Source organism: Triturus cristatus, chromosome 6 (genome assembly GCF_964204655.1).
Source record: "Triturus cristatus chromosome 6, aTriCri1.1, whole genome shotgun sequence".
NCBI classification, from domain to species: Eukaryota; Metazoa; Chordata; class Amphibia; order Caudata; family Salamandridae; genus Triturus; species Triturus cristatus.
The window spans coordinates 1,778,947,028-1,778,973,072 of record NC_140589.1 but is presented as its reverse complement, the minus strand read 5'-3'; the positions used below and the strand labels follow the sequence as shown (position 1 = coordinate 1,778,973,072).

General features: G+C 48.7%; 1 protein-coding gene across 6 annotated transcripts in view; it reads right to left on the bottom strand.

Moving 5' to 3' along the window:
- NCOA1 (nuclear receptor coactivator 1) overlaps positions 1-26,045 on the bottom strand; it is a 1,112,411-nt gene that overhangs the window by 72,948 nt on the left and 1,013,418 nt on the right. The gene's annotated exons all lie outside the window — the stretch shown is intronic.

Here is a 26,045-nt window from a genome sequence, read left to right as displayed (position 1 = left end):
ACTGGTCCAACCTGAAGCTCTCACCGTTGGCCAACATTCCCTTCCTGGCACAACCCACTACCTGCTGGTAGCTAGGCGCTGTCTGTGCTGCAGTTCTCCGCTCAATAGCAGGTGTGACCATTTCATAAGAGCTATGCTGTTCTTTATGGAACTTATGCTAATTTTATTCCCAGTAGACAATATGGTTAAGATCAGAATGTAGAGATGTGATGGGAACAGGACTTGAAACAATTAACTATGAGAGTACCAGAAAATACCCTACATGCATGCATGTATGTGCTGTCATATGTAGAACTCCAACCTAGTTTGAGAGCAATGGAGCACAGAACTGAGGGCGTGGCCCTCGGGATGGTATTTATCTATTTATTTAAAGATTTTATATAGCACTGGCTAGACCCGGGGGTATCAGAGCACTTTACAGGAGTTTGAGGAAGGCACAGGAAGAAGACATTAGTTCAATAATATAGCACTTAGACCGGTTGAACAAAAAGTACAAATTGGTTGATACAAGTTATGTTAACAGCTATGCAAAAAGTAAGAGCTATCTACATGAAAAATATGGATATAGGTAATCAAAAACTTTAGCGAGTAAGGAGTAATTAGGCTTTGGTGGGGGGGTGAAAAATAGATAGGGCAAGGAGAGGAAGTATAGTTGGTGAGAGACTATGGAAGGGGGTAGGAAAGAAAAGGTGAAGGAAAGGAGGGGAACTAGGTGGGAAGGGAGAGAGTAGCACAAGTGAAATATGTAAAGAGGGGAAAGGTAGAGGAGGGAGACAGGAGGACAGCAAAGGTGAACCTGATATGGGGAAGCAGAGTGAGGAGTCGGAGGCAAGGTTTAAGGACCTCAATATTTGTTGAGATTGTGTGATAGTCTTTTTTAACAGAGGAGGGACAAGGAGGAGAGCATTGGTGCTTCTCATCGGACGGGAACAGCCCGCTTTGTTGAGTTTATTTGAGAGGTAAAGCCGGGTGTTACGATGTCGGGCTTTGTGAGTGATGCAATCGTGTAGGAGGATCGGTCTTCGACAGGAAGCCATTTGAGGGATTTAAGGGCAGGGGAGATGTGATCAAAACGTTTGCAGTCGGTGATAAGCCTGGCCGCTAGGTTGAGCACAGTTTTGAGTTGGGCTAGGTGAACTTTAGGTGTTCCGGAGAGGATAGCGTTACCATAGTCAATTCTCGAGAGGACCAGTGATTGGACAACCGATTTGAAGTCATCAGCAGGAATAAAGAGTTTAATTTTCTGGAGGTGACGGACAGTAAAGAGTGCTCCTTTAGCCGAGTTCTTTATGTGGGCATTAAGAGGGTGATACCAAGAGATTTTACTGAGTTGGATAAGGTGAGCGAACAGTTGAGGGCATTAAAGTATCTTCATGAGAGCAGGTCATGGGTATACTGTTTGGTCAGGGGTAGTGTTCCTTGAATAGGAGTGTCAGTTCTTTTCTGAATTTCTGTGCAGATATTTACTTACAATAAAATACATTTATTTTACATGTACTCAACAACATGAAACATATGAAAGCAGAGGGATTTATGCACAAGAAGACATTTTAGGGGAAGTAGAAATGTAATCCTATGTTGTTGTCGGGCATTGGATCTTTCCATAGTTAGACCCAAATGTGAACTTGTAACCACCTGATTTCAAGACAGTTAAGACAAAGCACTTCTTGCAGTCAGTTGCTGGAGTCTTGCTCTGAGGATGCAGAAACAGAATTCACAAAGCAGAAAGAGGATGCGGGGGATTCTGACTCAGAGGAACAAGGGCTGATGCAGATTGCAGAGGAATGGATAAAAGCAATAGCTTCTGCTGTTACTTTTAAAGGCAGGTGTGCCAAAAGGAATGAAATTCAACTACTTGGAAAAGCCAAACTTAGCAATTTGTGAGGGTGTAAGAACCATCAGAGACAGTCATTCTTCTCTAGTTGCCAATGTATGATTTGAAATGTGTACCATCCATGGATGGTAACAAACAAACAGTGCCAGCCTTTCAGACAGGAGCATAGACATCAGTCAGCATACAGTGAGATTTAAAGTGGGACGGTATTGTGTATAGGTGGTACTGTAGAACACGTGTGCACGGGTGTCATTCTATGTCCTGTGTCTAACAGGGGACATGTGTAATGAGGAGCTAGCAGATTAAACTGCTGAGCACGCTACAGGGTGGTCAGGTCGTTGTGCTGAGTAAACTACCTTAATCTAACTTTTACGCCTTGGCAAAATTGCCCTGGCTTACCATCGAAGGATTACTTTGCATTTTGTGGTGTTTACGTATATTTAGTGGTGCTCTACTTTTCCTAGGGTCAAATTGTATTCTAGTGGTTCAACCCTGCGGACGCATAATGTGTCGCAATGAATTTCATATACAAGGTTTCAGTTGCTCAGTGGTAGTTGTGTGTTATGTGTCCATATGTGCTGTGACACTACATACAGCTTCCTTAATAACTGTTAAATTTGTTCCAAGATGACACAGGGCGGCCTGGTCAAGACGAGGTCTGACAAAGATGCATCCTCTCTATGCTCCAAAGACCATGCCATTGCTGAAGTCTGCAACTCTGATGAAGATGGTAAAACATGGTCCTACAACATTAGCAGGACTTTGAGAGTGAGTTGAGTGACTGAGACAATTGACGGGAGGAATCATGCTTGATCAGAGCCCTGAGGCCTGCTCAAGCATCCCCAAGATGGCCACTGCATGAACAGTAGCACCGGAGGCGTGGCCCGGGGAAGACAAATGAGTCACGGTGTTCTGCATCAGTGGTGTAACCATAGACCCCGCAGCCCCCGGGGTGCGGGGGTGGCCCCTCGGGCATTATGCAGGGTCTGGAGCATAGTGACCCCCCTCCCACACACTTTTCTGGGGGACCCTCGCAAGTTTCGTTACGCCACTGGTCTGCAAGGAAGTGATGCCAGTGACACCTGGTGATCAGCAGTCAGCTGGAGATTGTTTTTGCGACTACCCCACAGAGCAGGGAGAGGAGTGGTTTGCACTCCCTAAGTGCGAATGACTGTTTGGCCAGCCCGAGACAGTCCTGCGCACTTTGCATTTTCTTCACCAGGCTTGCTTTACACAGCCTAGTGAGGAACATGCAAAGCCTCCCAGTCCCGCCTGAGTGCTGAAACACGACACTCAGACCAATCACAATGCTGCATTTCAGCATTGTGTTTGGCTATTGTGAGTCTGGGTGCTTCGTGCTTCCTGCTACCCGGAGGCCGATCCAGGTAAGTGTTTTGTTTTTCATTTCCTTCCTGCAACCCCCACCCCCCTGATCCACCACTCCAGATCGGTTGCAGCCGTTACTGACTACCAGACACTCGAACCATACAGAATATACGCTTATGAGCATCTGATAACTCAATTGTACTGGTCACTCCTACAATACAGCTGTGCTGACTCTATGAGGTGCCTCTTACATGATGGATGTTAAACCTGGCCCCTTTCTGAAGGGTCGCCCCAGATTTTTGCCTTTCTCTTCTGAACTCGTTTTTGTTGGCTTTTAGGACTCGGTATAATTTTTCCCTACTAACCAGGGGTAAAGTTGCTTGAACTCCCTTTTGAAAACATAGTGAAAGTGACCTGCACCTGATTGGAACATTTTACTTACTTGCAAGTTCCCTGCATAAGGTAAAACATGTACCCAGGGCCTGTAATGTAAATGCTACTAGTGGCGAGCAGTACCCATTGTGCCACAAACTAAAGTAGCCTTTTAGGTTTAAATGTGTTTATTAGTTGCAATAAATAGCAGGGTTAAGGCAATGTGATTATTGACGCAGCATCAACATTCAGCTAACGCCAGTGCTGTTGGCAACGCATTTTAATACAAAAAACAGAAAACTAAAATACAACACACCCCAATTCACTCACCCCACCCTTGCTCACTCCCCCGGGTTCTCGTATAGACCTATATTGCTATGTGACCTTAATCTTTAAAACTGTGAAAGGACTCGGGTTACTGAACATGGTTATGAGCTGGTCAAGTGCAACAGACTAAGATATCTAGGGCCGGTAAGTTCTATACATTCCTGTGATAGCAACAAAATTAATGGCTGCCAAACTTCTCTGAAAGTGTCTACTTGGGATTTTAGTGTCATCATGATCTTTCCCATCCCTAATAAGTGCCTAATACGGTGTAGCCACCCCAATTTCGTTGGGAGCCTGTCAGTGCCCCACAGAGCTCAAATCGTTTGGTGGGCTTCCCCCTGCGCGAGCTCTATGTGTCTGCCTCTCCTGGATGTGAGGGGGAAGGTTAACGGGTTAGGGAGGCCCAGTTTTACATAGGCCAGGAAACGAGGAAGCTGGGTACCCAGGTGATTCTCTCAGATAGCATGTCGCTCCAGAATTGAGCACTCCCACAATATATGCAACAGCGTGCCCTGCACTCCACTACATCCCCAGCACCTATCGCTGCATTGTGGGTTCAACGGGCTTGGGTTGAATACCAGTAGTGAACTATCTTTGTTGCTGTTTCAGTGCTAGCTACATTAGTAGCCGAGTGTCGTATTCGATAGTAGATGTCTTGCCATTCCTCTCTCTCGTCCTAGTTCCCTTTCCCATCTCAACTGCGCTGCTGATCTGGAATCTGGGGGCTTATATATGAGCATTTTGTAAAAGTCCAATACTAAATGTCTGTCCGTGTCTCTGCTTAATAGCCATTTCTCATAGCTAGTCAAGCTCCTCTGAGCTGCCTGTCTCATCGCAGGCTGCATTAGCCAATATCGAATCTGAAGGTAACAATGTCTCTACTTCTCAGATAGATCCTTCTCATTTTTTCAGTTTGCGGAACTGTATGGACCCTCTAGGTCGAAAAAATGGCCTATCGATCTGCATCCCTGTTTTGTCCATTCCTGAAAGGACACTATGTTTAGGCCTGAGGAAAACTCTGGGTTCACCACCACTGGGGTGAACGGTGAAGGGAAGATTGTGAGGCCCTCTTAAGCCACCACCAAGATTACAAGCCCCACCCGAAGGGTGGGGCTTGTAATCTCGGATAGGTACAGACTTGGGGGGCGATAGGCTTTGTTAAGGAAGGGAACCTTCCACAGAGATGTGCCGGCGAGTGCCCTGTTCAAAAAGAGCCAGCTTTTCTGGGCGTGCCCATTCCACTAAGAACCTAGCTTGCGTTGCTTGGAAGTAGCGTAAAACACTCGGGACCCCCAGTCCCCCCGGCTCTGGCATCTGCCAGGGGAGTTCCCACCGCATTCCGGAGCGCTTACCTCCCCCCCCACCACACACGTACTTTTGAAGTGCTTTTTATAATGTTTGAATCGTTCCAGGAGGCGGCCAGAGCGGGAGCATCAAATATATATAAGATCCTAGGGAGGACAGACATTTTTATGGCAGCGATTCTTCCAAGCCATGACAAGGGGTGAGCCCTCCATTTCGTAAGGTCCGTACTTACTCATGCTAATTTATGGCTATGACTTCCTGAATGGTGTGCGCCAATAAGACCCCTAAATACCTTATTTTGTGTTCCCACTGGATAGACAAATTCTGTGTCAGGGTATCCTTCAGCCCCGATGTTAGCGATAGGCCTAGTGCTTGGGATTTGGCTACGTTAATTTGGAATTAACGTAGCCAAATTCTCAACCACTCTTGAAAATTCTGGTAACTCCTCCTGTGGGTTGTCTAACGATACAATAAAGTTGTCAGCATATAGACTTATCAGGTGTTCCTCTCCCCCAAATCGTATGCCAGTAATATTAGGATAATCTCTGACGCGCTGCTCAAAGGGCTCCATATAGAGCGTAAAGAGCAACAGGAAAAGGGGGCACTCCTGTTGCATCCCACGGTCTACTGGGAAGTTTCCGGACTTCCACCCGTTCACACCAACCGTCGCCCACGGTCCTCTATAGCCGCTGAGAGCCTAGGACCTGAATCTATCGTCTAACCCGAATCACTTTAGAACTGCTACTAGGCTCGGCCAATGGATGCAATCAAAGGCTTTCTCCGCATCTATGGAAAAGAGCATGGTATCTCGTTGGCATCGTGATGCTTTATCTATAAGATGGAGAATTCTCTTAGTGTTGTTCGAGCTTTGCCTGCCTGGTATGAAGGCGGCCTGGTCTGGACCCACCAGTCCCGGCATATAGGTGGCTAGGCATGCAGCTAGTATGTTTGTGAATATTTTGGCATCTACGTTTAGGAGAGATATTCATAAAGAGCCAGCTTTTCTGGGCGTGCCCATTCCACTAAGAACCTAGCTTGCGTTGCTTGGAAGTAGCGTAAAACACTCGGGACCCCCAGTCCCCCCCGCTCTGGCATCTGCCAGGGGAGTTCCCACCGCATTCCGGAGCGCTTACCTCCCCCCCCCACCACACACGTACTTTTGAAGTGCTTTTTATAATGTTTGAATCGTTCCAGGAGGCGGCCAGAGCGGGAGCATCAAATATATATAAGATCCTAGGGAGGACAGACATTTTTATGGCAGCGATTCTTCCAAGCCATGACAAGGGGTGAGCCCTCCATTTCGTAAGGTCTGTACTTACTCATGCTAATTTATGGCTATGACTTCCTGAATGGTGTGCGCCAATAAGACCCCTAAATACCTTATTTTGTGTTCCCACTGGATAGACAAATTCTGTGTCAGGGTATCCTTCAGCCCCGATGTTAGCGATAGGCCTAGTGCTTGGGATTTGGCTACGTTAATTTGGAATTAACGTAGCCAAATTCTCAACCACTCTTGAAAATTCTGGTAACTCCTCCTGTGGGTTGTCTAACGATACAATAAAGTTGTCAGCATATAGACTTATCAGGTGTTCCTCTCCCCCAAATCGTATGCCAGTAATATTAGGATCATCTCTGACGCGCTGCTCAAAGGGCTCCATATAGAGCGTAAAGAGCAACAGGAAAAGGGGGCACTCCTGTTGCATCCCACGGTCTACTGGGAAGTTTCCGGACTTCCACCCGTTCACACCAACCGTCGCCCACGGTCCTCTATAGCCGCTGAGAGCCTAGGACCTGAATCTATCGTCTAACCCGAATCACTTTAGGACTGCTACTAGGCTCGGCCAATGGATGCAATCAAAGGCTTTCTCCGCATCTATGGAAAAGAGCATGGTATCTCGTTGGCAGCGTGATGCTTTATCTATAAGATGGAGAATTCTCTTAGTGTTGTTCGAGCTTTGCCTGCCTGGTATGAAGGCGGCCTGGTCTGGACCCACCAGTCCCGGCATATAGGTGGCTAGGCATGCAGCTAGTATGTTTGTGAATATTTTGGCATCTACGTTTAGGAGAGATATTGGTCTATATGATGCAGAAAAATGATTGTTCTTACCGGGTTTAGCTATCACCACTATCAGGGCTTTCCTCATAGAGGGAGGGAGTGTCCCCACTTCCGAGATCTCATTAAAAACCCTGGTGAGGAGGGGAGCAAATGTGTTGCAAAAGGTTGTATAGAAAGGGGCCAAGAAGCCATCGGGCCCTGGGGATTTGTAGGGCTTCAATCGTGAAATTGCCGTAATCACCTCTTCTATTCTAATGGGGCTATCCAGGTTGGAGTTTCTTAGATAGTTAAGAACCGCAAGGGGTGGGAGGTCTTGTGCAGAGTGCTAAAGTAGCCTTTTAAAACGTCTTAAACATGTCTTAGGCCTGCCATTGCAAAGTGTAGTGCAGTTTTAAACTGTCACTTCAACCTGGCAAAATACACCTTTTTCCAGGCTTAACCCTTCTTTTTTATTACCAACAAGTTACATTTAAGTTAGGCCCAAAAGGCTCATAGGCCAGTGTGAGTGGTATTTAAAAAGGAGGACATGTGGGTTTAAGTTTTACTTGCCCTGGCAGTGAAAAACTCATCAAGTCGTTTTTCACTGCTTTAAGGCTATCTTTTGCATAGGCTAATACTGAGTTACCTTATTACACTTCATAAGTGCTAACCTCCGTTTGGTAGCAGATAGAAAAGTGTTCTTTCCATTCAAATAAATTGTATCTTAAAATCCTCTTTGATGGTGAAGTCAGATTCAAGTTGCAATTTAAAAAAATCCACTTTTAGAAAATTGGCATTATTCTGCCTAAAACAATTGTGCCTTTCTGCCAGTGTTCTCCGTCACATGATCGTGAATGGCTCTCATATTGTGTAGAGACTGAAACGAGCAACCTGAGAAGTGAGAATTCAGCCCCTAGCCAAATACTAAGCAAGGAGCCCCTTGACTTCCTATGCCTCCAAAGAATTAGAGTTGAAAGATCAGCGGTGTCTGCCTACACTTGAATATAATATCAGCAAGACCCACTGAAACATACGGCTGAGAAGAAAACACTGACCCCTGGCACAAACAAGTAATAGTACGAATGTTTTTTCTAGTTGCCCCCGAAACAGCATGAGTTAAGAGTGACACACAAGAGCTCGGACACACGGAATAGGATCCCCTTGCACGTAAGACGGTGTGGCATCAGGCTGTCAAAGGGGCTCCGCAATACAGGGGCAACAATGGCTTTCACAACAAAATGTGGTTGTGAAGGCAAATCAAGAGGCGGCAGATGGATTGGTTCAAGGAGGCACCAGAGCAACTGGGAGAGTCTCAGGAAATAGAGAGTAAAGACTCCAGCCAATGTGGCAAAAGGACTCATGCCCTGAAGAAACAGACCTCAACTACACCTTTTGTTGACATAAAAGAGGCCAGGTCTGTCTTCATAATGGCCTTCAACAAACACAAATCTGAGAGGCATGCTAAATAAGGAAACAGCCAAGTAAATACAAGAACTGAAAGAATTGGGTCTGAGGGTCTCCACTTTGGAAGATGTGGAATATGCCTGGGTGAACTCCTTTTAAAGGGAGGTGGTGGAACTTGGAGACCAAAACATCAATCTCAATTGACCATCATGAAGACCAGGAAAACAGATCACGATGATCTAACATATGAAAACGAGGCGTACCCCAAAATGCAAAAAAGGCATAATCAAGGACTATATCAGAAGCCTATTCCACTTTCTGCTGCAGAGGCTTGCCTTGAAAGACATTCAACTTGACAGAAAAACACAGAGTTGGGAGACCTGCCAGCCCAAGAAATAACTCAACAGATTTTCTCACATGTATGCATTACTTTAAGCAATGAGAAGCAATCATGGCAGCAGCACACTCAAATGGCTCAATAGCCTTCAAGGAGCAACAATTTGGCTCCACCAGGACTTGCCCGGATCACTTTACAGAAAAGACAACAAATGAGACAAGTCACCTCATTTCTGAAAGAGAAAGGAATACAATATCGACCCGGCAGAGGAAAAAGCTGTCTTTAATTTGCTGGCACAGTCGCCAGAATCTTGGAGCATCGACAAATGAAAGCAGACGGGGAAGATGGGCAAGGGTTCCCTTTAAACAATCTTCTCTCAGACCCTTCACAAGAAGAGATTGAACAAGAGAGAAAGGCAGTATTAGATGCTGATGAACCTGAGGGAGAGATTTGAAATATAGGTCAAAGACAAGCTGCAAACAAGTCAGTAAGCTGACAGAGGAGTCAAGACGGAGATGTTGCAAAGTAAGTGATTGCCGGCTTGGACGTTGCCAAAGACATGAGTGAGATACAGAAGACAGCTGAGAGTGGTGTTAGTGGTAAAGCAGGCCGGGAAGGAGAGAGGGAGGAGAAAACCAGGAAACGCTAAAGGAAATACACACGGACCAAATGAACTTAACATACAGTCCTAATCCAGATAAATAGGAACTCCGATAGGGGTGGAGTGATGTTAGGGGGACTCTGATCTGGAGTCACAATACATGTTCATAGTCACAACACTTGCCCTCCTGGGCTTGCGTGACACATTAGGCCCTATTCTTGAGGAAGAAAAATAGGTTTCAAGGTAGAGATGGTAATAAATGTGAGTTTTAATGTAAGGGTGGCCTTAATTACCAATTTAATAGGTTAGTTCTACTTTCAATGTTGAAATAAACAGACTGTGAAATGTCTTCTGTAGAAGACCCCGCCTGAAACAGAACTGGACTAACTTCAGGTCGAGTTGGTTTACGAGACACTTTTACTCTTCTTATACTACTAAAGGAGGAGAGGTGGCAATCCTTTTCGCCAACAAATTTAAAGAGAAGATGCTCAACATACACTCTGACATACCTGGGTAACTTTTAGCCGTGAAAATCTCAACTGGCAGCCACACCTTCACTCGAGGAGCCATTTACATCAAGAGAAAGTTCTTAAGGAAGCATCTTCGCAAATCATGACATAACTATATTCTGGAGACCTTGGTGGGAGGGGATCTAGAAATAATAATGAACTCAACGAAAGACCGCCCCATCTAAAGAATGGGCAATGCAAGCGCCCTCTCCACGTGTGACATGAAGTGGATGAAGGAGTAACACCTAGTGGACATCTGGCGAGCTTGGAAACCCACACAATAGGACTACACATTTGTCTCAGCCTCTCATCAATCCTATGCCGGCTAGACTATTTTATAGGCACGACAATGATGCTGGTCGATACACAACATACGTATTGACACTGCCGCCCTTTCACGTCACTCTCCCATTCTGATGACACTGATGGACCATCACGTTGACATCCACTTTCTCACATGGAGACTAGATGGTAACATGTTTTTAAAAAATGAGGATGTCACCAGTCTAATCAGAGACAAGATTACAGACTTCCAACAAACCAATGAATGGCCAGAAACTCAGATCTCCACCCTGTGGGGTATATTAAAGGCAGTATTTCAGGGGCAGCTAATCTCACAAGGTGCAAGGTCTTACTGGGAAAGGCAGGGTAAGATACAAGAGTTGAAAAATAAGGTAAAAGAACTGGAAGCTATATACAAAACATCAGGCTCTTGTAAAATGTGACATCACCTATCATAGGCCAGGCAACTACTTAAGGTCCTAGATATAGATAAAGGATAATCAGCTCTACTATGCATATGTCAGCAATATTATAAAGGAGGGAAAAAAGCTGACGAACTACTGCATGTAAGCTAAGGGCAGAACAACAGAACAAATAACTATGACTCAAAGGGTCAAGATTTCTAACAAGGTAGAAATAAAAAATATTTTTAGACCTATACTCAACTGTAACCTCTCCTGGTTCACAATACAGGGTCATAAATACAGACAACTCTTTACCGTCAACGACCCAGCAGGCTTCCACCCTTGAAGCTGATACCACCTTAGAGGAGGTTGTCACAGGAATTTCCTAAACAGAACACTGGGAAGGCTCCCAGGTCCAGGCGGCTTCAATGCATCATTTTATAAGAGGTTCTGCTCATTCTGTTGCAGATAATGAAACCTCTGTATAATACTTTTGCCTACGCTGGATCACTTACACCAATGATGCATAAGATGGTCATAACCGCAATCCCAAAGTCTGGTAAGGACCCCACACATTGCAGGCCCTTGTCATTGTTAAATATGAATGCATAGATCCTTACTGGCAAGATCACTAGGGCCAAACACACAGGGATTAGTGGGTTTGGATGAAATGAGCTTCATTCCTGAATGGGGGAGCAACACCACCAAATGAACAGTGCATTTAATCGACCTAGTCGGATGTATTAAAAGATCCACATTCTTGCCTTTCGTCGATGTTGAGAATAGCCCTTCCTGCTTGACGTTTGCAATAAAATTTGGGCTTGGGCCCAAATCTAAAGCCTGGATACTGAGTGGCTTCTCTAAGCAGGCTGCTAACGTTAGAACGAATAGGACTTTGTTGCAGACCCTTTAAGGTCAACAGAGGAACATGGTAGGGGTGTCCACTGTCCCAGTTATATTCTGCTTTCTATATGAAGCCAGAAGCAGAGAGCATTCAATAAACCCCGGTTAGGGGAATACAGATGAGGGACCAAGAGTTTAAGCGTGCCTTAAAAGCTGATGAATTGCTGGTCATGCTATCTGACCGTAAACTCAATTCCAGCTCTAATACACAAGTTAGAAACATTTGCCCAACAATAAGGATTCAAAATAAATGCACAAAAGTTGTAAATCATGAGCATCAACACACCTCAGGATATGCAACATACGTTCCAACTTATTTGGACACAGCATTATGTACCCTACCCTTAAGATATTTCCCACCACAGAAATCTAACTGGAGATGGCTCATAGAGACCTACAGAGTTGGCAGATGGGGGGTTACGCAACACTATTCTGGCTTCCACAATTGGAAGGTCCCCTGGTTTACCAAAAGGTTCAGAGTTCTTCCCTGGTATTACGAGTCACTATGGAGGCGTGGAATAGAGAGACTGTTTCTAGGGACCTACAATGTTTCCTTCCCAATGACCCTCATCTAAGGCAACCCTGGTTTTTCACCAGTTCTGGTAGGAGCGGCATATATAATCTGGCAGACTGCCATCTGTAAAAGTGTGGGAGAGTTTTATAATACAGAAGACATTCAGCCCTTTGAGCAACTGAAACATGATTATGGCCTTAGGGAGGAAGAGCGCATCACTGGATCACTCACCCCTTGATAAAGATCAATACCAATAGACTTAACACAATTTGAACAAACATTTGCAATGTAATAGGTCTTGCATTACTGAAAGTTTGAGCTATTGGCATTGCATTATTATTAGCAACGCCAATAGGTCAAACTTTAAGTAATGCGAGACCTATTGCATTGCAAATGCTTGTTTAATCTTGATCTTACCTCCAGGATCCCATGACGTTCTTCAGCAAGCCAGTGGCCTGTAGAAAAGGGCCTAAATGTTCCCCCTCCAGAGAACGACATGGGTGGATGCAGCATTTGTGCGTGAGGGAGGGGGGACGTTGTGCGAGCAAGGAGTGAAGAGATGGCCAGAGCTGGCCAACTAAAAAAACACTATTGGTGATGCATTGCAAATGCTTGTTTAATCTTGATCTTACCTCCGGGATCCCATGACGGTCTTCAGCAGGCCAGTGTCCTGTAGTAAAGGGACTAAATGTTCCCCCTCCAGATAACGACATTAATGGACGCAGCATTTGGCATGAGGGAGGGTCGACGTTGTGCGAGCAAGGAGTGAAGAGATGGCCAAGCTGGCCAACTAAAAAAATCAATTAGTGATGTCTGCTGGGAGGGAACCAAGCACTGAAAGGCGGGACAGATGCACAATATTAACCAACCAGAGAAGAGGAATTTTAAAAAGCAGCTCAACTAACCAACCAAAAGCAGTGGGCGTGCCCAAAGTTCCCAATAGCCCATATCCCAAATACAGCATGCCTCGCAGAGCAGCGCATGCCCTAACCAGGCTCGACCTAAAATTGGATCATCACAAAGCAGAATGATAAGCAACTGACCCATATGTCACCAGCACAAAAGGGGTGGGTAGCAAAAGTAGAACATCCCCTTTCGGATAAAGAGTGGAACAACATTTGCATAAGGCACAGACTTCTGCTGTGAGCAGTTCAGCAAAGAAGCACTTCTAAAAAAAACAGTATAATTTGTACTACACATCAGAAAGAGTCCAAAGATGGCATCCCGTAAGATCAGCAAACTGCTGGAGAAAGGCACACACACAAACACTTGACATGGAGATGCCCTAAACTTCATCGCTATTGGCGGGAGGTGTTCTCCAACAGAAACACTATATTCAATAGACATTTAGCAACTCTCACCATACATCTTTGCTGGGTGTCCCAAATAAGCAAACTTTCCCTTTGAGATCTGCATTTTTTCAACGTATCTTCATGACACTATGCACTGCCAGGCAAGCAAACACGGCAACATGAGGGAAGGAACAAGCACCAGAATATGGAGACTGACTGACCAGGCTTTGGAAACTGTTTGGCATGGAAAACTGCTGCCAGCCTGGGAGAATCGCAAGGTGCACTTCAAAACAATTTGAGAGCAGTGTATTGGCTTTTTTTCAGCAGCATTTAGTGAGCTTTCCTGCCTGCAATATCTTGGAATCCTTCGTACAATGCAAACTCACACAACCTAACAGACTATTAGCTCACTGAGCAGGCACAATATGGCTTTGAATAGAAGGCTGCCTGGAAAGGACTATAAGAGGGTAATGTGACAAAAGATATCATACGCAAAATTCCAAGATTGAATGGGGACAGGGAGCAAGGTGTGTGGTGGTTGTTGATGGGATCATTATGTTGTTTATGTTCCCTAATAATGGCCATTTTAGGAAAGTACCACCCCACCAGCCTTTGGATGTAGGTGGGTGTATGTGTACAACTCCATTTAAAATCAATAAAAAAAAAAATTAAACGATAAAAACTTTGAGACTAGCTAATATTTTTCACAGCTGCTACACTTGCCAGAAGATAAGACCATCCAACTGGGCTGCACACACAGAGTGTATTCTGTTCCAACAAGAAAGGAATCTCTCAACCGATGTACCGACACGCGTTCACATTTTCCAAGAAAAAGAAGGACACATTTCCGAAGCTCGAAAAGAAGAAACTATACTTTTTACATGCAAAACAATATCATTCTACCAGGAAGTCTCTTTTTACACATTGGCAAGATGTAGAGTATTCAAAGAAATTACTTTGCAACTGCAAAAAGAAAGGATCCTTTGTCAATGGGGCCCCCCTTTCCACCTCCACTGCATCATACATGGAAAACGCTACGCAGTGAAAGACTTTCAAGAAACAAGGATGCCGCAGGCCTGCTGGTAAAGACGCCTTCATCGCTTAGGATCGACCATGGTTCACTGAGAGAGGAGAAGCGAATGATGTACCCAGAAATCGCACAAAGAATGTAAAAAAATAAAAAGTTCCCTCTTAGCTGCCAAAAAGAAAAAGAGACTTGACCTTTCTCCTCGGACGAAGAATGGTGAACTACGCATATTAGCCTTGATCACCTTAAATCACCCATACTCCCAAATGACTGACATCAACATGTCAGTGCGAGGCTGAAACAGCTAACAGACTGCATTGCAGGGGCAGGGGCCCAGCTTCATCCCAGAAGCTGCTCACTTTTTCATCTATTTGTTAGAAAATCTGGCTAGAAAGGCTAAAAGGCCAACATTACCAAAGTGGACACTGACTCGTTTGGCTGACACAAAAAGGTTCTTTTTGTTAATTTTTTATCTTGTTTTAGGAATGTTGGTTACTCAGTTATACGCACAGAATTTGAATCGACCATATTCTATGATTGTTTACAGTTGACATAATCAAAGAGTATATCTTTCTGCCAACAGTTGGTGGGAATTTGTTGTGTTTTACTTTCAATGGGGAGGGGCCGGTCAAGATGAGCAGCTTTATGATCGTTGATTGATGGCCCCACTATCCATGGTCTACAAAAACGTACAGGGCCTCAATCTAGGGATCAAACACTGAGCAATAATCCAATGTCTAAAGCACAAAGAAGTGTATGTGGCTCTCCTACAGGAGACTCACCTCCTTACCAAAGATAGCCCACGATTAGGATTTAAAGGTCCCCCTCGCTGTTTCACACTAGTACCCAGACTACGACAAAGGAGTTGAGATTTCCCCTGCATAAAGACTTGATTTTAGTTTGGAATCTAGCATCTCAGACAAGGAGGGAATATAAAAGTGGATCAAAGGAGATCTAAGAAATATCCTAGAAGCAATAATAAGTTCAATCAACGCTGCTAGCGAGGACAGAGGGATTCTTCTCAGATCTCTTCCCAAGATAACCCATTTCATGGATTGAAATATTATAACTGGGGGTGATGTCAATACCAGCCTACAGCCAATAATATATAGATAGATCCCAACCAAAACAAGCTACCCTTGAAACCCTGTCCTCTCTCTCAACCAAGGCATGAAAGATTTAAACCTCGGCGTGGCTTGGGCCCCGATGGTGATGGTCGCCTGAGAGCTCGGCTCCGGGACTGAGCCCGTGATTATCCTGTAATTCGGCGGCTGCGGGGCACCCCAGCCCCCGCATTTTGCGGACCGGCCCGACGGAAACCTGCCGGGGCCCCTGGCGTGATCGGCACGAGCGGTGACCCGGCGAAAATCGCAGTCCGGGGTACCACGCAGTGCGACCCAACATGGCGCCCGGACTTCTTTGTCCCCCTGGCCAGATCCATTAGACTGGAGGAACGTCGTTGGCGGCGGTGCATCCCCTGCTCTGCCGGCTCCCGGTGGGGGTCGGAGCTGGACATCGGTCAGAGCGGTCTCTTTTAACGGGGATTGCACGCGGATGAACGGAGGCCCACACCCTAGCGGATCCCACGCGGGGACGGCAGGAGGCCCCGTCGGTGGCCCCACTCCCTACACCGCACTTGGCCACTTTCTCCTGGCCGACCCACTTCCATGGGAGGCGCAACCTTTTGGGGCCGCGAATCGTCCGGTGGAGCTGGTGACATCCACTCCGGGACTCTGTCGGCCGTGCGGGCCTGCCCGACCTGGCGACGGCTGTCTCCGCCTCCTCCTCGGTGCCCCCGGACGCCGTGTTGGTGGCGTGAGCCAAGGTTGAGACGATCCAACGGGCCCTGGAGACGGGGATCTCCGGCATTCGACCTGAGGCCTAGCACCCGAGGGAGTCATAGCCGGGGCCTGAACTCAGAGGCGCCCGCTCCGAGACCTGCACGGAGAGCGGCCGGCGACATGGGGAAACCTAGAGGAGCCAAGGGGACTGCCCCAGCTGTCTCGGACTCGGAGACCCAGGACAAGGAGGAACGCGGGGGCCCCGAGGATGCCGGCGGTGCACCACTGCAGCAGCAATTTGACCGAATCCTAGAGGCAATAGCGACCACGCGCTCGGCCCTCCAGCAGGACATTGCCCAGGTAGCGACGAGCCTGGGTCTCCTTAGAGCGGACCACAGCAAACTTTCGGACCGGGTCAAGGAAGTGGAGGGCTCGGTGAAAACCTTGGAGCCGGCACAGCGGACCTTGGCCGCGGATATGAAGGATGCCTTATCCCGGATTACGGTCCTGGAGCAGAGGGCGGAGGACGCGGAAGGCCGTAACAGGAGGAACAACATCCGCGTGGTGGGCCTGCCAGAAAAGATTGAGGATGGCGACATGGTGGCATATCTGGAGGCCTGGCTCCGAGACACGGTGGCCCCGGAGGGTCTATCCTCCTTCTACACCCTGGAGCGGGCCCATCGGGTCCCGGCGAGGCCACCGCAGCAGGGACGTGCCCCACGACCGGTGGTGGCGCGATTATTGCACTTCAGGGACAGAGACTTCATCCTCAATGTCGCCAGACATAATGGGCCATTTAAAGTGGCGAACAGCCAGGTGAACATCTTCCCGGATTACACCTATGAAACTCAACGCAGACGGTTTTCCTTCCTGGTGGTCAAGCGCGAGCTCCGGAGCGAGGGTATCCAATACTCGCTCTTCTATCCTGCGAGGCTCCGCATAATTGTCGATGACAAAACTCAGTTCTTCGATACCCCAGAGGACGTTTGTCACTGGCTCGAACTATATAGAGCGGGGAAAGGTGGATCCGGCTCTTCGCCTCGACAGGTGGCGGAACCGGAGCAGAGACGGAGATCCAGGAGGATTCGGGGTCGCCGTGGCCGCTCGGGGGGTCCCTCAACTGCAGAGACATCGACGGAGCGGAAGGGAGTACTAGAGGTGTTATCAGTGCTGTCTGGTTCACGGGACGCTGCCATTGCGGAGGAAGCGGTCCCTGAGGACGAGGAGGGTCCAACGGACTCCGAGGAATCCGTGCCTGACAGTGACCATACGCCGGTGATCACACCGCAATCGGCGGAGGACCTTCTGGATGGACAGGGGTAACGGGGTGAGCTTCTTCACTTTGGGTGGGGGCCCGGCGAGGGGGTGGCGGGTGTCGATCAGAGATGCTGACTACCGGGGTAGGGAGGATGGGGTGCCCTGGATTTGCCCCGAGGGGGTTAATTTGTGACACTGTTTTGGGCTTCGGTTAGTCCTGGTGGCCTGAGCGTCGAGGGCCCACTGCCTCCGCCCGGCCTGCACCTGGCCCTTAAGGCCTTCCTGCGGTGGCGACTGCAGGATTAGTAGGGTATAGTTGGAGAATATGGTTTGGATGGGAACTAGATGGTGCTATTTGGGTCCTGTTCTGGGGAGGGTGGATGGGGAGTTGATTCATATTTGGGTTGTTAAGTTATGGTTGGGGAAAATGGCCGCCATCAGTGCTGTGAGGATCGATGTCCTATTATTGTTGGGACCCGGATGGGGAGACTTTGCGAGAACAATATGGGACAATGGCTGAGGTAGCTAATCTGAAATGTGTTACTTGGAACGTACGGGGGCTTCACACTATGTCCAGGCGCCACAAGGTCCACGCTTACTTAGTGCGTAGGGGAATACAAATGGCGCTGCTGCAGGAGACTCATCTGAACAAGGCGGAAGGGGCGGCCTTACAGCGTAGGTGGAGGGGGCAGGTCTTTTGCACTTCGTACTCTGCGTATGCCAGAGGGGCGCTGATCTGGGTTAGGGCTGGGGTTCCCTTCCAGGTCACGAACACAGTGATAGATCCAGAGGGGCGTTATGTGGCTATTTCGGGGACTTTGGGAGGGAGAGACCTAAACGTTTGCTGTGTGTATGCTCCTAATGTAGACCAGACTGCCTTCCTTTCCAGGTTATCGGGCTCGTTGGCCCATTGCCTCTCCGGACCCCTCCTGCTCGGTGGAGATTTCAACTCAGTAGTGGATGTAGATATTGACCGCTCGCATCCACCCCTCCCCGATTCTCCGGTTCGTCGCTTGGCTAGGGATCGTCGGGACTGGCAGACTCACTGGGGTCTAACGGATATTTGGAGGGCGCAACACCCCACAACCAGGGATTACTCCTACTTCTCGAGCCTCCATGAATTGCACGTTCGACTGGACGGATTTCTTGGCTCGCCCGAACTGGTTTCAGCAGCGGTCCGGTCTGAATATTTGACCAGGACCATTTCTGACCATAACCCCCTCCTGTTGGACCTTGGCTGGTTTCCCGGGGTGCCGGCGGTGCCCACCTGGAAATTACGGCCCGAGATCCTTGAGGACAGTGTCTTCAAGGCGGACCTAGGTGATACGATTTCAGAGTACTTTGCGTCCAACCGTGGCACCGCGAGCTCGAGAGCGCTAGAGTGGGACGCTTTTAAGGTGGTGGTGAGGGGGTACTGCATTTCTAAACAGGTCGGCGTGAGGCGAAGTATCCTCGCCGACCTAGAGGCAGCGGATCGAAAACTCCGCGAGTTGGAGTTACGCCGCCCCGGGCGCCCCGAATTGCGGGCGCGCACGGCGGAGGCGAAGGAGGCGGTGGCGGCGGAGGTCGAACGGCTCCGCTGTTTTGACTATAAGGCCTATACGGTTCGGTCCATCGCAGAGGGGGATAGGTCGAGCGCGCTGTTGGCATGGCTGGCCAACCCTACGCGGCAGTCCTCACTGACGACGTCCATGCGCAGGGCAGACGGAACCCAGGTGTACACCCAGCCTGCGATTCTGAGCTGCTACCGGCAATATTACGAGCGCTTATACCGCAGTCGCTCGGTCCGAGACCCTGACCTGCTCGATAACTATTTGCGGCCTTTAGAGATCCGAACAATGGAGCGGGACGTGGCGAAAGCCTTGGGGTCCGACATAGAATTGGGAGAGATCCGTAGCGCCATCAAAAAGATGGCGAGAAATAAGACCCCGGGCCTGGACGGTCTTCCTGTGGAGTTCTATGCGGCCTATGCCGATCTCCTAGCCCCTAGATTGTTGGTAGTATACAGGGAGGCGAAGAGGCTTGGGCGTCTCCCAGGTTCGATGTGTGAGGCATTGGTGGTCCCGCTCCTCAAGCCTGGAAGGGATTCCTCCGATCCGGGGTCGTACCGTCCCTTATCGATGCTGACGGTGGATTATAAAATACTGAGCAGCATCCTGGCCTCGAGGCTGCTCGGCCACATGAGCTCCTTGGTACATGAGGACCAGGCTGGCTTTATCCCCAGGCGTAACACGACCATGAATATTCGCCGGTTGTTCCGCTTGCTAGGGGAACCGCTTGTGGACGCCCCGTGCCCGGTTGTCCTCTCAGTGGATTTAGAGAAGGCTTTTGATAGCCTGGAATGGGACTACCTCTGTACTGTGTTGCGGAGGTTCGGCCTCGGGGAGGGCTTCATCAGGTGGACCAGGGTTCTGTACGCCTCGGCGTCGGCCAGGGTTCGGGCGGGACCGCTGATTTCCTCACAATATCCGGTGGAACGAGGCACGAGGCAGGGATGCTCGTTATCCCCACTGCTCTTTGCGCTGGCGGTGGAACCTCTTGCGCTGCATCTCCGGTCGGGAGCCCATTACACGGGCCTGTGGACTCCTTCGGGCCCGCATTACATCTCACTGTATGCAGACGACCTGTTGCTCTTCCTAGAAGACCCGCTAGATGCCCTACATGGGGCTGCGACGGCGCTCACGGAGTTTGGGGAGGTCTCGGGCCTCCGAGTGAATTGGACTAAGACCTGTCTTTTCCCGGTCCGCAGGGGCACCCCTACCCCTACTCTGAGTAGGGAGATTAGATGGGAACCCGACTGCTTTAAGTATCTAGGGGTGTATGTCTATCATGAACCTTCTGGCCTCCTGGATGGGAACATTGCCCGGGGCATTCGAGCACTTCGAGGCAGTATGGGCTTTTGGGCCACGCTACCGCTCTCGGTGGCTGGGAGGATTGCTTTGCTTAAAATGGTGGCGCTCCCCCGGTTGCTATATTATTTCCGGACACTACCGATCTGGGTCCCACTGACCACGTTTCAACTTGTACGATCCATGATTGTCGGATTCCTTTGGGGTTCGGGCCGCCGGCGGGTGGCCCTCAAGACCCTACTGAGGCCGAAGGAGGAGGGTGGGCTTGCGGTGCCGGACTTCGAAAAGTATTATTTAGCGGCGCAGCTCCAGGCCCTCACCCAGGAGATCGCCCGGGAGTTCCGGGGCCCCGAAGAAAAGAGGGGAACGGGCATGGCCAGGCATGTTCTCTCCTTCATAGCGATGAGACAACGGTTGGCCTTGCAGGACTTGTCAATGGAGGAGCGGACTATCCGCCTGTGCTGGAACCGAGCTCACGCCCGGGGCCACCTGCGAACACCGTACGCGCCCGAAATACCGCTGGGGATGCGAACGGCTCTGCCCCATGGGGGTGATTGGTCGCGGCTGGCGACCTGGGAGGACGCCGGTTTGCAGCTAATCGGGGATCTATACGAGGACGGGTCGCTCTTGCCCTTCCAGGAGCTCATCGAGCGCTTCGGGATTCCCCGCGGCGACTTTTTGCTGCACTCGGCCCTTGTTCGAGCGATCCAGGCGCACTGGAGACGCGGGCAGGAGGAACCTCCTTTATCCCCAGTATGCCAATACGTGATGATGTCTGCGGGCACGGTGGAGGCGGTCACTTGCCTTTACGGCAGACTGATCAATGAGGGGATGGCTCCCCTCACCACTTTGAGAAACCGCTGGGAGGGGGACATTGGCAGGGAGATCCCGGAAACGACCTGGGCCCAGCTAGTGCGGAGGGCCTGGAAGGGCACACGCCACGCCCGCTTTCAATTGGTCCACTACTACGTGCTCCATAGAGCCTATTTGACCCCGGTGAAAATCAGGCGATATTTTGGTACGACTTCGGCGGAATGCCCCAGGTGCCCGGCCCAGGAGGCGGACCTCCTCCATATGCTGTGGGCCTGCCCGGGATTGTCATCCTATTGGGAGGAAGTGGGGAAGACCCTGGAGGAGACGACGGGGAGATCTTTATCGCTTGACCCGGCGGTGGGTCTCCTGCACTGGTTCCCTCATACCCCCAAAAATAAAATTTCTAGCAAGTTCATTGATCTGGGGCTACTCCTTGCTAAACGGGAGGTGACCAGGAACTGGAAGGCACGAGCTGGTCCGACGGGAAGCCGGTGGCGCAGCGAATTTTTGAAGTGGGCGGCGGGGGAGAGTACGCTCAGATACCAGCTAGCTTGGAGGCAGCGTAATGAGAAGGCACAGGAGGCAGCGCTGGAATGGGAGATGTTGGTGCAGGCCCTTAGGGATTATGGCGCCCCCAGCGACTCTGAGCTTGAGGAAGAGGCTCGCCCTGAGTCCCGATAGACGATTGCACTTTTCAGATCTATTGCTTTCCCCGTGGGTCCTTTTGGAGATCCTGTGGCGGTTGGTGCCGCGCGCTGATGGCGGGGGGAGGGGGAGGGTTTACCTGGGTTTGGGGTGTTTTACGAGTGGGGTGTTATTTTGGGTTTATGGGTTTGTTTGGAAAAGCAGATGACGGACAGCGGGTTCTCCGGGCCAGCCTCGACATCCTCCTGAGCCCCCATTGAATTTCGCCGCCCGACCCTAGGGTTGTGGGCTGAATGGCTGTGTAAGTAACTTACGGTGGGGGAAAGGAGGGTTGCGTCTCATTGATCGGGCGTGATATATAATGTTGGCCGGTTATGTAACGATTTACGGATTCCTGCAATAAAAATATTTTAAACAAAAAAAAAAAATGAAAGATTTAAACCTCATAGATATTTAAAGACGCAAACGCAATGGGTACAGAGATTACACATTCTATTCCAATGATCACAAATCCTACTCACAGATTTTCTTTTCTTATTTCATGGACTTGGCATCTAAAAATGTGGATTCTAATGTAGGGGCCAATACATTATTTGATCATGCCCCCATTTGGCTTCAGATAAATATGCTTTCCACCCATAACCCTGCTCTCAACCTTGGCTGGTAAATGAAATAACTTTGTGAGATCCTGCATTAAGAGAAAGTATCCAGTTACTCACAGAGTGGTATTTTGCAGAAAACAATAATGGAGAAATAGATTATGCCTGTTAGAAAAACAATCCCACACTGGAAGGGTGGTGGTGTTCTCCCAGACATACACTGTGGTAGCTTGGCTCGAGCGGTCGGGGGTCAGGCACCGTTCTAAGCATACGTCATACCCACACAATAACCATGCGTGCATCCGTTCCAAAAACGACACTACACCTTAAAACTTATACTGACAATATATCTCTTTATCTTCTTTTCTCTTAGTTGCTGATTAAATAAATAATAATACAATCACAGTACACATAAATAATACTTCAACGATTCAATAAATAAGGTAGATCATAAATAATCAAGGCATAAATATAAGTGCATTACATATAGGGCAATTAAATATTATGAGGCAATAAATACTGCGAGACAATAAATACTGTGCGACAATTAATACTGTGAAACAATAAATACTGTGAGGCAATAAATACTGTGAGGCCATAAATAGAATGAATACAATAAATACAGTGCTCTCGATAAATAATAAAAGCCAACTGTGACACTTGAAAATCAGTTCACATTCCTGAGGTACTATGGGATGATTTGGCCCAATCCCAGCTTGTAGAGTTTTGGATGACCTGAGGGGTGTACTACTTGGCTTGGACAAGGCTGAGGCCTAAACTGAGGTAGATCAAGGGGGAATCTAGAGATCTGGCTCTCCCACACTACACAACCCCTCTGTATTAGTCTCAGCTCACCCCTGGCACTATCAAGCTGGTTCTAGCACCTCTCTAGCCCCTAGGATGGTCTCTTAGGGCTCCACAGGGCCTTAGGCGCCCTCTATTCCACTTACTGCCCTTTTTATGAAGTTCCGGCGCCGCTGGAGTCGTGTCGACGCCGTGAGGCGGTTCCGGTTCGATGTCGGCGGCCTCGGCTCAATGACAGTTCTGGTCGACGCCGGGAGGCGGTTCCGGTTCGATGTCGGCGGCCTCGGTTCGATGTCGGCTCCGGTTCGATGACGTCGGGCGGTCTTGGCTCGATGTCGACTTCGGGCGGCTCCGGTTCGATGACGTCGGGCGACCTTGGCTCGATGTCGACTTCCGGCGGCTCCGGAGTGCGATCTCCACTCCCGACCTCCGGTGCTCCTTTCCTCAGGTTCCGGCGACTCCGGAGTGCGATCTCCACTTCCGACCTCCGGTACGCTTCACCTCGGTCTACGGCGACTCCGGAGGGCGGACTTCACTCCCCCGTCGACGCCGCACACTCGACCTCAGGTGACTTCCTCCTCGACCTCTGGTGTCTCCACGACCTCCGTCGGCGCCCTCTCTCGACCTCTGGCAGCTCCGGGTACGACGTCTGCTTTCCAGTCAGCGCCGCTTCTCCACCTTGGGCTCCAGGTCTCCAGGCTTCTCGACGTCGGACTTCAGGAAGTTACCAGTAACCAGGTCAGGAACTTGCTGTTCTTTACTTTTAAGGCCTGTTCCGGCTGTCCAGGTCCTTAAGATGGTTTTTCTTGCTTTCTCCCACACAGGGCTCCAGGCTGGGCTCAGTCAGCAGGGACTAGTATCAAGGGTGGGTTTCTGGACCCCACTCCAGGCACAAGTTTCCACCCCTGTTGCCTCACTCCTTCCTCCTTCGGTTCTGTGCTCCTCTCTCTTCACCAGTCAGGTGCCAACTGCCAACTCCAACTGCCAACTCTGAGCTGGCTTCCCAACATTCTAAACCTGCCTCACACTGTCACAGGGTTCTAGAATGTTCTGGAAGGTGCTGGTAGGTTCCAGTGATGTCACAGGTGACAATGGGTGGCCACCATTTTGTGTTTCAGGCCCTCAGACAGAAGTTCCAGGGGTAGATAAAATGGCTCCCTGAATCTGCATCAATACTAAAAAGTCTGGTGGTTCCCAAAAAGGAAAAAATACTAACAGGGTTTGAGGCAAGAGTGGGACAAAATAAATAATGATGAGGAGGGACCACCCAAAGGGCTGACAGGTCTAATAATGCCACTCTGCGGGAAGCGGCAAATGCAGTAATTTAGGAAAGAACTAATAACTCATATGGCTAAATTTGAACGCTTAGCCAAATGGAAAAAATGAGTTATGTTACGTTAAAGAACTTGTAAAGTGCATGACTGACCCAGCAATGGGGCGTCCCAGCGCTAGTCTCAGAAGAACCAGCTGCAGAAAGGAAAATAAATAGGAAGGGCCACAAGTGCTTTAAACAGAAAACAACAGGTCTTCAGGGCTTGTTGAGGAGACAGCTCCAACAAGCTGAATCCCGCCACAAACAAGATGGCTCACTGCACACACTTAGAGCTGCAGAAAATTTGGGGGAAATTGGAACATTTTTGCATGGGGTATGCAGCAAAAAAAATGTATAGTTTGAACAAACTTATTATGTTTTATATTGAACAAACCTATTATGAAAAAGGAGACAAGGCAGATAGGATTTTGACATATAAACTATGTCCAGACAAAATGAAAAACCACAAAAAAGAAATAATTGATGAAGTGGGTAATTTTCACACAACAGCCCCAGAAATCTTGAAAACATTCAAAGGGTTCTATTCCTCCTTTTTCAGAGGTCAGTCACTGTATCCAAATGAAGATGATTACCTTAAAGATTATTTTGCACTTGATCTACAGGCTGGTCTAGTACCAATAGAGGAGGAACTTATAAAAGATGCTCCACCACAATTAAAGTAAATGGGGAATATTCTCCAACTGTCCCAATAACAATGGGAACACAGCAAGGGTGCCCCCTCTTACCCTTGATGTCCGAGCTCTCAATGGAATATCTATTTTAATGCATCTCTTGTGATTCAAATTTCCTTGATATCTGGCAGAGGATACACAGAGACCAAATTGGTGATTTTGGCAGACAACGTCTTATGCTTTATAACTAACCCTGAATCGTCTCTAAGAGCCCTCCATAGTGAACGAGACCAATTTGCAAAAGTCTTGGGGTTCACAATTAATCACTTTAGGTCTTAGGGTCTGGGAAAAGTGGACCTCCATGAAAGAGCCGACAATTTACTAATTCTAGCAGGCTTCACATGGACTAAAGATTCCATCAGGTATTTGGGTATCTAACTCCTTTTAACAAGGGCCATTTATGAAAGTAATTTCCCGAACCACGACACGTTTGTAGAGGAGAGGGGGGTGCCGAATTCTCTGTTTCTGCTACACGTTACCATACTGCGATATATTAGAACCACTTGGGCTCCTGCTGGTGAGGAACCTCCGACACACGCACTGGTCCATTTGCAATACTTAATGGAGAATGGCCGCCATTTGACTAGATGGCTATACCAGGGTATTCGGTTACATGCAGGAATGTCCCTACATACACTCCGGGATAGGTGGTCGGCGGACCTGAATAGGGTATTTACTGACAAGGAATGGGATTCTATACTAGACTATCCCAGAAAGGTGTCACGTAATGCGAAGTTTAAATTCATCCAACTTATGATTTTACATCGTGCCTACTTGACCCCCCGCAGGCTACACGCAATGTATCCGACCGCGGCGGACGC